A 13,785-nucleotide genomic window follows, 5' to 3' on the forward strand; every position below is an offset into this window, starting at 1 on the left:
GGACCATGTGAGCACAAAGTGATGAGGTCCCTACCCAGGGGCATGGCACCTGGGCCAAGGGAGCACCAGGTGCCCACCAGAGACCCACCATGGCCCTGGTGTGGACTCAGCATGGACTTTCCATAGACCTGCCACAGGCAATTCCAGACTGTTGAAGCCTGGCGGGGGAGTTTTGGTGTCAGATGAGGGCCCAGACTGTTACAGTTGGGGCAGTTGTTTCATGGCTGGGCTGCTGGGGGCTTGCTGAGTCCGACACACAGACATGGCACTTGTGGTTCACTGCAACAAAACTTTAGACTCTTGATTGTTTGTGAACATCCCTTAAATAAGGTCCTTAAATTATGCCCCTATGGGCAGCCATAGGGGATCAGCTACAATTTCAGTCACTCATTTCTCAAGCAGTGATACCTCAGCACTTAGGTTCCTAGTGATGAACTGGGATTTTCACTCAGGTACTTGCCTGCTGAACAGGCTGTCTGGGTTTCAAATTGCAACTTTTAGAAAAGCTGCAATATACACTGCCACACTAGGCCACTGCACATCACAGCGTAGTCTGTACCATTGGCATGTCTTGACTGTGCAGTAAATAAAGTGCAAAATAAATGCTGCAGCTCCTGTAGACCCTTCACTCACATTGGAGTCGGGGACATGGACAAGTCATGGGCAATGGGTGTGGAAGGTGGATTTGGTGATGAAGGAGTTAGGAAAACTGTGGTGGGTCAATTTTAGCTAACCTGGTGCCCACTGAGCCACTCCATCACTTCCCCTCTTTGACTGAAAAGGCAGAGAAAATGTGATTAAAGTCCCATGGGTCAGGGAGATCATTCGTCAATTACAGTCACAGTCAAAACAGACTCACCTTGGGGAAATTAATTTATTTGATAACCAACTAAACAGAGTAAAAAAATTGAAATTGAGAAATAACAAAGGTTACAACACCTCCCCCTACCCTCCCTTCTTCCCGGACTCAGCTTTACTCCCAACTCTTTTACCTCCTCCCTTTGAGCAGTGTGTGACATGGGGAATGTGTATTGCTGTCCGCTCATAACACCTGTCTCTGCTGCTCCTTTCTCCTGACAGTTTCCCTTCTCCACAGGAGACAGTCCTGCAGCATCTTACCCAACGCAGGTCCTTCCCATGGGCCACAGTTCTCTAAGAAATGCTCCACAAGGGTCCTTTTCCAAGGGGTACAGTCCTTCAGGAACAGACTGCTCCAGTGTCCTGCCAGCCCCTTCATGGACTCCTCTCCGCAGAGCATAGCCCCATCCAGGAACCACTCAAGCGTGTGCTCCTTCCAGGCTGCAGCTCCCTTCAGGGCATCCCACCTGCTGTGCTCTGGGGTCCTTACATGGGGTGCAGTGGGGATCTGCTCCTCTACTCACCTCCACGGGCTACGGGTCAAAAGCCTCCTCCCTATGGGCTGCACCACAGGCTGCAGGGGAATCTGCTCCAGCACCTCCTTCTTCTGTGGCCTTGGTGCCTGCAGGGCTGCTGCTCTCCCATCTTCTCCCTCCTCCCTCCCAGCTGCTGTTGCACAGCAGTGTTGACCCCATTTTTAATACTTGACCATGGAGGCCCTCCCCACATCTCTGTTTGGCTCAACCTTAGCCAGTGGTGGGTCTATCCTGGAGCCCTCTGGAGCCAGCTATGGCCAACATGGGGACAGCTCCTGGTGTCTCCTCATAGAGGGTCCTCCTGCAGGCCCCTGCTACCCAGACCTGGCCATGCAAACCTGCCACAAGGATGATGAGGTTTTACCAAGGGGAGCATGGGGGTCACAAGAAAAGCATGAGTTAGGGGAAGCAGCAAGAGGAGTTCAAAGATTCAAAGAGCTGGAGTCATTGCCATAGGCCCAGAGACCATCACCAAAGTCCAAGTGTGACTCTGCTGGTATGAGGCCAAGTGCACGGCCTGCCCCTGCCTCAGGTAGTCCCACGGACAGGTTAAGGCTGGGCAGAGAGTGCATCAAGAGCAGCCCTGAGGAGAAGGACTTGGGCATGTGGGTGGACAACAAGCTCAGCGTGCCCCAGTGTGGGGGCTGAATGGCAGGCCTGTAAAGCTGCACAGACTGGACTTTGACTCCATCAGACAGATCTGTGAGAGGGCTACCAACCTTTCCTAAGAGCAGAATCCTGTAACAGTGAAAAACAGCTTGTTTCCCTGAGAAAGAATTCTAAGACTGGGACGTGGTTTCTTGCACCTCTACAAACTATTCTCAACCATCAAAGAGATAAAATGCAAACAAGTCCTAAAAGCAGACATTTGCCTGCATGTAGACACCTCCAGTGAACTGACCAATTGTTACAGGCGTCACGGTTTGAAAGACAGGTGTCTGCTAGGGAAGGCAGGACCCTCCCTTGGGTTGGAGAATGTAAACCCTCTCCCTCCTAGTTATTATCATTTTGAAATTAAGGGGCTCTCAGGCAGATATGAGGATAGGAATAACAGCTCTTTACTAGTGAGATGAATGACAGATTTGTCTTTACAAACAAGCTGTGGGTCTGTTGGTACATAGGACTAGCACTGAGAGACAAAAGAAACAATGAAAAGGATTCCATTGATTGATGAATAGGAAAAAAAGATTTTTGTCTTTACAAACAAACTGTAAGTTTGCTGATAAATGAAACTGGATCTTGAAAGATTAAAGAAGCAATGGGGAAAAACCATGAATTCTATAAGAATTAAAAATTGAAAAGGAGGGTTATACAGTAGAGTACAATAAGTAGAATCATAGGTATTGGGTGTTCTGGGAAGTCTGTACCTCTCAAGTACCTCAGCCAATGGGGGAAGAGAGAGGGAAATACAGCAGGGAAATTGGGATAAAAAGGGAGGCTGCATCATTCAAAAATTTGAGAGATCCCAGGGGAATGCCCGTGGCCTCTCCCTTTATTCAAATAAAGTAAAAGGACTCCTCAGTCTCATTTTTGGACATAAACCTCTGGTGTTTGTGGCTTAATTTTTCGGACAGTGGCAAAGTTATGTAAGAAGGAACAGCAGTACATGCCCTAAGAGAAGTTCAAGACAAGGGCACTTACAGTTCTGGGGGCTCTCAGTGAATATGACCACCAAAGACCCCTTTAGATGACCTCCTAAGACCATAAAAGGACTTCCAGGAAGGGGCAGAGGTGGGTAAAGTAGTTCTAGGAAAAGTAATGTTCATGTAGGAGCTAGGAATTACCTTGTGATTAATATGCATGACCATGGTGGAATGAACACCCTGTTGTAAAGTTTCATGGCACATGTTTGCTTAGAGAAGACCTCCTCTGCATATAAATATTAGTCCTTTATCAACAGCAAGAATGGCTCCAGGGATGATCTGTGAGTGGTGTCACCACAACCTGGCCACTACATACACCTGATCCAGCAGCACTGAGCCCGCTGGTTTGGGCAGTTTTCCATTCACTTTGCCATTCACTCGGTCCATATCTCACCACTCGGGCTGTGAGGAGACTGCGTGGCTGTTGAATGTTTTGCAATGTCAGATAACACCATCCCTGGCCTCACATTATTCACAGAGTCAATCAAGTTGGCCAGGCACCACTTCCCTGTGGTAAATCTGTGCTGACTGTTCTCAATGCCCTTCCCTCTCAGTTGCTTGAAAGGGTGTCCAGGAGGTTTTGCTCCATCACCTTCCCAGGAATTCCAAAGGATCAGATTAGCCCGTAGTTCTTCTGTAGACCCTCCTTTGTGTACATCTTTAAGACTGGTGTCATGTTCTTTGAAGTTCTCAGGAACCACCTTCACTGGCCAGGCTTTTTTGAAGACAATAGACAGCTGCCGTAGCTTCCTCTGCTCCTTAGACCTGCTATATGCCTGGCTCAAGAGCTCCCTAACTATTATCCCACTTCCATACTGCTTCCACCAGAATGTCTCCACACTCCTCTGGGATAACTTGATTCTTCTTCCACAATTTTTTCTTTCACATTTTTCCTTTCTGAGATGAGGTTGATCAGAAGTTCTTGATTCAGTTTATCTCCTGTCATGCAGGATTGTGATTCTGCTTTTCACCTTCCTAGTCACCTTTTTATAAATTATGCCCTCAACCCTTGACCTTCTCAGCCAGTTCCTGAATGTTTTCAGGATCAAGAATTATCCCCTCCTTTTCAAAGGTCACAGGAAGATGAGTGAATTATCAGCTGGGCAAGTTTCAACTTTGATGTGTCATCATTAATGGAAAAGTTGATCTGGGTGGTAAAGGAACCCACAGAAGCACAGGTTCATCCCTGGCCTAGGAATTGCTCCTGATCCTCACGAAACAGGGACCTCTATGGTTTGAAGAATAGTCTTTGAAGGATCTCTACACCCCAGCTTTTTCCTCCCTCAGAATGCTCCTTCCCACAGTAGGCCACACCAGGTTCAGGTGCTGCTGACATCCATTGTCACCAACAACAGGACCACTTTTCCTTTACCCATCTCTAGTGAGAGGCTGCACAGATCATTACAGTTTTCCCACATAAGCTATGGAACAAAAATCCCTGCTGTAAATCCTGCCAATTCCTTCTGAATATGCAAGCTTATTCACAGCTGGTGGAGGGAGGGGATCCTTGCCCTCTGCTCCACACCAGTGAAGTCAGCCCTGGAGTGCTGGGTCCAGAGCTGGGCTGCCCAGTACTGGAGACACGGACAGACTGGACAGAATCCAGCACAGGTCCAGGAAGGTGATGGAGGGACTGGAGTACCTCTGCTGTGAGGAGAGGCTGAGAGAGCTGGGACTGCCCAGCCTGGAGCAGAGCAGGCTCAGGGAATCTCATCCCTGGCGATAAATACCTGGGGGGAAGCTGCAGAGGCAATGGGGCCAGGGACAGCCCCAGGGGCAACGGGCACAAAGTGACACACAGGATGGGCCCTCTGAGCTCAGGAGACACTTTTGCACTGGGAGGGTGGCTGAGCATTGGGGCAGGTGCCCCAGGGAGGTGGTGGAGTCTCCATGGCTGGAGAGATTCAAAAGCCACGTGGACACATCCTGGGCAGCTGGCTCTGGGTGGACCTGGTGGAACAGGGGCTGGGCGAGGTGACCTCCAGAGGTGCCTCTGGCCTCACCCAGCCTGAGATTCTGTGACTCTGAGAAAAAAACAGCTTGCAGTTTCCAAAGGACAAATGAAAAAGTTCCACACATGGCAGGCTTCTTCTGCCCTCATCAAAGTGCTCACGTCATGTGTCTCCCTTCTGCAGATTCCTCCCTGGAGTGACGATGGCACTCCTTCAAGGGCACTCCTTCAAGGGCACTCCTTGAAAATGGGAGAAATGTTTGCCTGTAGTCACTGGTTTGGCTGAGTAGCATCAATCTTTCATTAAGAATTGGTTTTGCTGGCTCGGATACAATGGCTTCAATGTTGCCTCAAATACAATGCACTACACCAGAAGTTACAGTTCTCTGTACTGGGTAGTAAGTAATTCTGATAAAGATCTTTAATTGTGATTGAAATAAACTCTTTATTTCTCTTGAAATATATCCTTCATCCTATGGAACATAGTTGTATAAAAGTTCAATTACACCTATGCTATGCTTTAAACATCAGGTACTGACTAAGTTTAAGACTGCATCCATCTGCTTCCAGGCTCCTCTCTGAGAAGTTTAGGAAGGAAGGAGGTCCTTTCTGTGCCTTGTGACTCAGCGGGAGCATCTCCTGCCTGCTCCCTGCACAGGTCTCCAGGTTGTCCTGGCTGTCCCAGGCCAGCTGTGACTGCAGCAGGGACACCTGGAAGAGGCACAAGGCCCGGCTCAAACAAGCCCACGCTGGCAAGAGCATCCGCAGCCCCACGGTACCAGTTGTCGGGGCAGACACTGCCTCCAACTGCAGCCCTCACCAACACTCTGCCCTTGGGGAAGGGCAAAGGAACACATGAAAATTCACATGATCAAAAAGCCCAGCTCATGGCAGGCAAAGCCTTCCCACGTATATCCCTCAGCCACCACAGCTCCAGTAGAGAGAGTTCCCACAGCATTTAGGAGCCCAACTCTGATTTCCAAAGCACACATTTGGGCCACTGACCCCTTTCCACAGGCTGTGCATCAGCAGGAGGGCTGCTGCTCCCCCGAGCTACTGGAGGACTCTTCTCTTTCAGAAGTCAACGTATTTTCCTGGGTAGACTCACGAGCAGTCTATGTAAAGTAGTCTGGGGGCAACAGTCTCCTAAAAGTTCTGATTCTTCTCCCTTCGGGTGCATTTTGGATGGGAGACAGGGTCACAGAAACCTGTCAGCAAACACAGTAAAATGGCCTCTGGACATCAAGGCAAGGAGATCTCTGCTGAGAGAATTGCAACCCTGAATTGCACCAGAAAACACTGGCGGGAAAAAGCTCTTGCTGGCAGCTGTGAAAGAGAGGCCAGTGTGTGTTTCACTGCACAGGCAGTGAAAGCCCATTTTACCTCGCAAGTCCTCCTGGGGCCAGTGGGTGCTTCACGCTTCTCTGTCGTGTCTTCTGCTGATGTTGCAATCACATCCCAAACACATTCCATGCTCCTCCTGGAGTGCTCTGACAGCATCTTTCCTTCTGCTCCAGCACCCTGCTGGGTATTCAGAGAGGAGATGATTCCCTTATTTCAAGCACCACAAAATCTGTCCTTCATAAATCTTGGTTTTGGGAAGCATCCCCGAAGCACCAGCAGTGCAGCTGCTCTTCAGCCCTTGCTACAAAACTCTGCTCAGTTTAGTTCATCACTCTGCTCACCTGCTCCATTCCTTTGCACACAGAATCCAAATGCCTAGTGTTGCCTCCTGTCATAGTTTGGGTTTGCTAATTGTAATATATTTATTTTTTGTTGTGAAATAGAATTAGGAGTAAAACTAAAGTAGGCCTAAAACGTAAAAGGGAATAAAGAAAAACTTTATGAACACAAAGAATAATAATAGTAATAATAATAATAATAATAATAATAATAATAATAATAATAATAAAAAATTCAGAACAGATTTTCAGACCAGTTTTTCTTTCTCCCTTTGTTACAACTTAACAACCTACAGGGACACTTTAGTCAATTTCTTACTTAAATAATCTTTTTTAGTTTACTATAGTGAGAGGAGGGGGTTTTTTGTGTAGCTATAAGGATTTTTTACTAAGAGAGGAAATAACTAGTTCTCTTTTGACTTCACTTTTTAATGATTAACAGCTGCCTGGGATTTGCTATTATGAATTTTTTACTTCAGTCTTTCCAGAACTGAGTTGCGGGCCATGTTAAAATGTCATGGGGTATTACTTTTAAGGATGAGTTACTTAAAGGCAAAAGTTTTTTTTAGCTTACTTCTTTTTGTTCATACATTATTTCTAGGAACAGAGATTCCCCTCTTTTTCTCAGGGCAAAGGATTCTTCAAATACTTTACACCTTGCTCCACCTCTCATGTTTCTCTTTTTTTATGGTTTAAAGGAATTTTTTTGTGAAGTACAGTCCACCCTTATAACTTACAAAAAGATATTTCAGCCAACCTTTATGGCATCTCCTTATTTTCTTTTCATTTAGAAATTTAGCTTTTACTTTATTGACTTGCTGTATTCTTTCTGTTCTTCTTCCTTTCACTTAAGGAAAGACGAAAGTTTGTAAGTTTTATTTGAGCATTGAAAAAAAAAATCAAATTTCACACAGAAGTTTTAAGGATTGGGCCCAGGCCATGCTAGAGCTGTGTCAGGATCGTAGGCCACCTAAGCCATGCTGGAAAAGTAGGACAAAACCTGCAAAGTCCAGTCAGAGAAGTGGGTGACAAGCCTTTGGCTCCATGGCTTTCTTTAGGTGCTGACTGCATTCAGTTCCAGCTGCAGGCCGGGGGTTTCCCGTCTGCCTTGCCCAGCAAGTAAAGGCATGAAAGGCTCTCCCAAACCGGGCCCAGCTGACTCCTCCCTGGCCCTGAGGGCGGCTGGGTGGGCTCGGCCACCCCAGGGCTGCTCCCAGCCGGCAGCTGAGCAGAGCCACACCAGAAAAAGGTGAGATTCCCAGCAATGGGCCTCTCTTCCTCTTGGCCACTGGGGCCCCTGGTTAAAAACGGGGCCCATCGGCTTCTGGATCCCAACCCAGCCTGGGCCACATTGAAAGCGGGCCCAGGTCAGTGTTATATTGTAAAAGGCTGAAAATGCAAGAAAGTTTTTCCAGGGTTTCCTTGCTTTAAATGTAATTCACAGAGCGAGCTGATTTTTCCAATTAGTTTCTTAGGCTGTCAATAACTAAACCAGCCTCCAAGTTTTCCTATCAATCCACAAAATAAGTTCTTATGAAAAAAAAAACTTCTTAGTGTGCCCTCTCTTCAAGGTAAAACCAGCACACCTCCCCTTGCCTGGACGCAGGAGAAACAGCTCTCCATGCCCAGCTTTTGGCCCAGAGCTAATTTGAACAGCAAGCTCCAGAGCTCGGTCTGTCATTCTGGGTATGCCAGGAAACAATCTGGCAGTCAATGGTCTCTGGCTGGAGCCAGGCACACAGACAAGTCTGACTGCTGCAGCCTCGCTGCTTTGCCCAAGCAGGCCTGGATGGTCAGGGATAGAGAGTTCCACTTCTTTACGGGAAATACCACTGGAATAATTCAGGGATGTTGCAGTGGACTGAAGCTCTATGCTAGTGCCTACCTGGAGACACGTTGTACCCTCCACAGAGGCAAAGGGTTTCTTCAGAGCCCCCTTGGCATTTTCATACTTAGACAGGGCAGCACTAAGAGCACTCTCTCTCCCTTCCTTCAAAGCAATAGCCCTGTTATAAGTGTTTGTCACACACACTGACTCAGAGCCAATTGAACATCAACAAGGGGAATTTATTAAGCAAGCGGTAACAAGCAAAAGCAGTGCTGGGCGGCCGGGAGTTAGCACTCCACCAACGGCGCGCACTTTCCTCTCTCAGTCCTTTGGGTTTTATACCCCTTGTTTCTGGTGTACGTGTCCCTTTTGCAATCGTGTCTGTGCTTGCGCTGCCTGTTGATAGGGGTCGTACTTTGCTCTCCGGTGGTCGTTGGAATGAAGAAGACTCCTCTTCCCGGCAGAACCTCTGCCTTATCAGTAGATCCTTTTTACACGTTGAACAATGGATACTTAAGTATGGTTAATTAACTCAGCTAAAACTAATCAAGACATTCTTGTGGACTACGGGTGCATGACTTGTGCCCTCTCAGATCTGGTTCTATTCTTTGTTATTTTATTGAACTCTTGGTAGTCCTTCTATTTTAATGAACAATTTTTATGTTGTTTTTATTACAGCCCCATGCTCCAACACTTCCTGCTTGGTTGTATTTTCAACGTGCAGTTGCTGCTTGGGCAGCATTCCTCCCTGCTGACTTTGCATGTCAGGTGCATGCATCTCATTCTTCTTTTCCAGCTCTCTCATCTGCAGAGGTGCCATTTCCTGACAAAGACTCACAGCCTCTTCCTTCCTTTCAGCAGCCTCTTTCTCTTTTCCACCAAACTGCAGCAGGGAAGGAGAAGGAGAAGGGGAAAAGCAAAGCAAAGGCAAACGGATGTTCATCCTGCAGAGACAACAGCACTGTCTTCTCTGCCTGCCTGTGTTTGCCATGACCTAAGCCCACAAGGGATCCAAAGCTGACAGAAATGAAGTGAACTTCCAGGCAAAGAAAAAAGCATGAACGAAAGGGGCAAGGTTCAGAGGAATAGGAAAGTGTGTTTGCTCTTGGGCTTGCGTGGAATGAGCAATCCAATAGAGACAAAGGAGCGGGAATGCCTGTGCAGCCCTGCTCCAGAGGCATGAATAGCCTGGAGGCTCTGGCAGGGCCTATAGTTTTGGGGAATCAAGCTGAGGTATGCAGCAACAGCTCCTCAGCACAGACATGGCGCCTGAAAGGCACCAGCTGTGAACAGGATCAGCCATAGCACAGCCAGATGGAAACGCCAGCTATGGCATCTTTCTTGAGAAAAACCTTTCACTGGCCCTACAATGGATAAATCTCCTGCTGGTTATTTTTTCCCCTCTGCCATCTCTGGGCACTTTTCTTGTGCATGGGATCAGTGATCCTCACTGGTGCTATAAATGAGAAACAGAAAGTCTTGATAGTTAACAAAATTCAGATTGTTTTATTTGATATAGATAGAGCACGCAGTGCTGGGGAATGTGAGGTGTCACCGCCCACTCCATGCTCTGTCCAACCTTCTTTTACAGCTCCTTTTTATCATATGGGTTTTTTGTAGTAATCAACAATTGTTATTTTTTTATTGTCGTAATTCTGCTATGTAAGTAGTGGTGGTCAAAAAACACCGTGGGACTTCTGTGTGAAATCTCCAGATTTCAAGTAACTTAGATTCTTTCAAGTAAGAAATCTCCAGATTTCAATTTGTCAAGTAACCATCTGGTTTTGGTAGACAAAGAACAGCAGAAGTGGGAAGTCTAGTCTTCACAGATAGGTTTCAATTGATTACACAAAGGCAGAAAATTTGATTTTGTAAAATCGTTCCGGCTGTGGGAAAACCTAATTTTACAAACTGGTATTAAATACAATTTACTTAGAAAACACAGTATTCATAACAGGGGGATTTAAACAGAATGGTTTGAATCATATATTTCCTTTTATCAAGTTCCATGTCTTATCTAAGTATTCTGGTTTATACAAACTCCAAAACTTCTATGATTAACACGAATCTTTGTCCTGGTTTACAATACAAGATATACTATTACCATCTGAGAAGGGTGATCATCCTTATCTCTGTGGGAAATCTCTTTTGTTGGTAGGCCAATGAGTCCTACTGTATAACTGATAAGATTACATCATCCCATTGGGAGATGCTCTAGCCAGGAGGACGAGCCAAGCCTTTCCTACCTAGATAAAAACTGAGATTTAGAACACCAAAGGCAGCCTTTTTCCACTGGATTCCAGAGGAAGAACCAGGCCTTTTTTTCCACATCATCGCTGGACCCTTTGGAGGAAAACTGTACCAGCACCCTGACTGACAGGGTATCAGGTCTTATTCTGACTCTGTCAGTGGTTTTATTTTTTTATTGTATGTATTTTGTTTTTCCTTTTTCTCTTCCCTATTAAAAATTATATGACTGACTTGAAGTCTCACTGGTTTTGTTTTTCAAAGCAGTACAATCTTTTTATCAATTACCACACTGGTGAGACAGGATAGGGCAACAGGTGGGAGAGTGGAAGCTGTACTTTGCTCACTTTCCTCCAACTCCTTCTGCAGCTTCTACTTTTTGCCTCTGAGTTTGTCCATCTGAGCCTGTGCCTTCTTCAGCTCCAGCTCTGAGATGTTACACTTTATGGCCAAGGCAAGAGCTTTGTCATCAGACTTCTGGAGCCTCACACACAGCTCAGACAACTTAGTCTCCAACACATGCACAGAAACTTTCAAGCACCATCCACGGGCATGGGATTCCTTGACCTCCTGCAGCAGCTGCTTCTCTCGAGTTGCCCGGACAGCATCCACCTCCAGAACTGTGTCCTGCAGGGCCTGGATCTGGAAGATGGATGCACAGAGCCTCAGGAACAGGGCTGCTCCTGAGGCAGCGGAGTGGGCAGGAGGGAGAGCAAAAAAGGAGAAAGCACTTCAGGCAAAAAACACATAGGAAACTGAAGGTGCAGAACCAAGGATTCCAATGGAAATAAATGTGGAGAAAACAGGGAAAGGGAGGCAATGGACACCCTTGAGGCTGCAGCTCTGAACACTGCCTGAACTGGCTGCGGTGGAAGTGCCCTGCCCAGCCTGCCATGGCCACCTCTTGTGTCCCCATATTGCCCAGTGCCCAGCACATGCACCAACTCCATCTGGGACAACACTGTTAACACAGGGACAGAGAAGCTCCAAAGGAGTCTGCTGCTGCTTCTCCTCCCAGATTTCCTGCTGGGACCCAGGAGGGAATGGGGGAAAACATTGGCAGCACATGCCAGATCCAGCCTTGGCCTCAGGGCACAGCAGCAGCTGTGGGCAGAACACAGCAGCAGTGCATGCTACTGGGAGGGGAAAGGGGTTGTGGCCTCCAAGGCAAAGATGTTGTTGTGTGTCCATGGAGAAGAGGATACCACTGCACAGCTTACCTCGTTGTTGAGCTCCAGTAGTTTTCTTCTATGCTCAGAATGGAGCTGCTCAGTCTCCTAAAGAGCAGAACGAAAATGAGATACCTGATTGTTCAGTACGAGGTTCTTTTCTTCCAGTGTTCTGAGGCACAGATTCTTTTCCTCCAGAGAAAGAATCAGCCTAGAAGGAAAGCGTGCAACTCATTACTACATGCTATCACATTTTATAAACTCTTAGGACTTGCACCACCTCATGGAAAAACTGCTCCGTCTGATGAGCTTTGTCTAAACAAATTGGCAGTTTGTTCCCTCTGCAGTCAAAGTCCAGCATGTGCCCACACTCCTTTTGTTCCTGAAAGAATGGGGAATTGCTGCCTACATGCCTTGCCCTTTCTTTTCAGATGGAAATGGAAATGTGGCACTGAATACTGGCAGGACTTGATCAGCTGGAAGAGCCCCCCTAACCTTGGTCTTGTTTCTTGCATTCTTTACACAGTCAGTATTGCCTGTGAATGTTGGGGGTGGCAGGCACCCTGTTTGACTCCCTCCAGGCAGTGGAGGGCATTTTATGAGGAATGACGCAAAAGAGATATTCTCAATTCTTGGGTGCCTCCAAGGGCAATCTGGCCTAGATCAGCAGTCAGGGCCTTAAGATGGTTGTGCCCAGCAAAGGCATCATATGCCAGGCTGACCCAGATCCCAAAGGCTTCAAGTTACAAGACCCAAGGGGGAGTGGATGGATGTATCCACCTCCTTACACTGCAGCTTGGGCAGTATAAACACACCCACCCAACCTAACAACATTAGAGTCCCCAGAGGGAAAGTGCTACCCCAAAATCCCTTGTCTCCAGAAAAACTTTAACTGAATGCTTAAATCTCACAGTTTCTCCCCTCTCTCTGAGAGAAACTAAAAACACCAGGAAGGTTCCCCCTCCTACCTGTCCTCTCCCCCCACCCCCATCCCACGGACCCAGCCATCAATGCTTCTTATTATGTCAATAGGAAAAAATTCTACAGGCAAAGAAGAAAGGAAAATCCAACCCCCAACACCTGTTAAGGAAGCTTTGCAGCTACCCTGAGTTATTTGCTGGAATTGCACAGATCATGTGAGATCCTTGTATCCAAGTTAATTAAAAGAAAAGAGAAAATATTTGACAAGAAAGCACTTTTATTCACTCATATTTCTTCAGGTTTTACATTACAAAAAGTATGGACACATTTCTGTTATTTAAAAGAAAAATATCCAAGTACCTAGATTATTAACTATTCTATTTCATTTGGCAAAAAAAGTAATATGTTGTTTCCATATAAAACCAGCATAATGAAACAAATATTTAAAACATTTCTGCATGCAATCTTACCAACTGCAAACAATTCATAATTGTCACATTTTGTATTTCTAAGTGTCATTAGACAGTATTGTCTTTTATATACATCTGGACTTTCTTGGTTCTGCTGGTCATAATAAGATCATTATCAGGGACTGTAAATAACAATTCTCTGAAGCACATTGTTTTGATAGACATTATCTACATTCTTCATATAAAGACTTAAATCAATGGAAAAAAAGAGCCAGAGCTTGGGGTTATTGACAAAAGCAAATAACTAAAAACATGAAAACCATCTCACATGTAAACAATAATGTTGTCATCTAAGTTTACAAAAAGCAATATATGCTGAGGAAAATAATTATGACTGTAATATTTTAGTATCACAAATATTCCCTTAAATGATGTCTCAAATTTAATTGTCCGAAGTTTAAAAAATTAGGGTTTGCTGTAAAAATATGTTTTTTTAATACTTGAAATAGTGATGGTTCTCCATTGTCTTTTATCTAGATA

The sequence above is a fragment of the Cinclus cinclus genome, chromosome Z (genome assembly GCF_963662255.1).
Source record: "Cinclus cinclus chromosome Z, bCinCin1.1, whole genome shotgun sequence".
Lineage (NCBI taxonomy): Eukaryota > Metazoa > Chordata > Aves > Passeriformes > Cinclidae > Cinclus > Cinclus cinclus.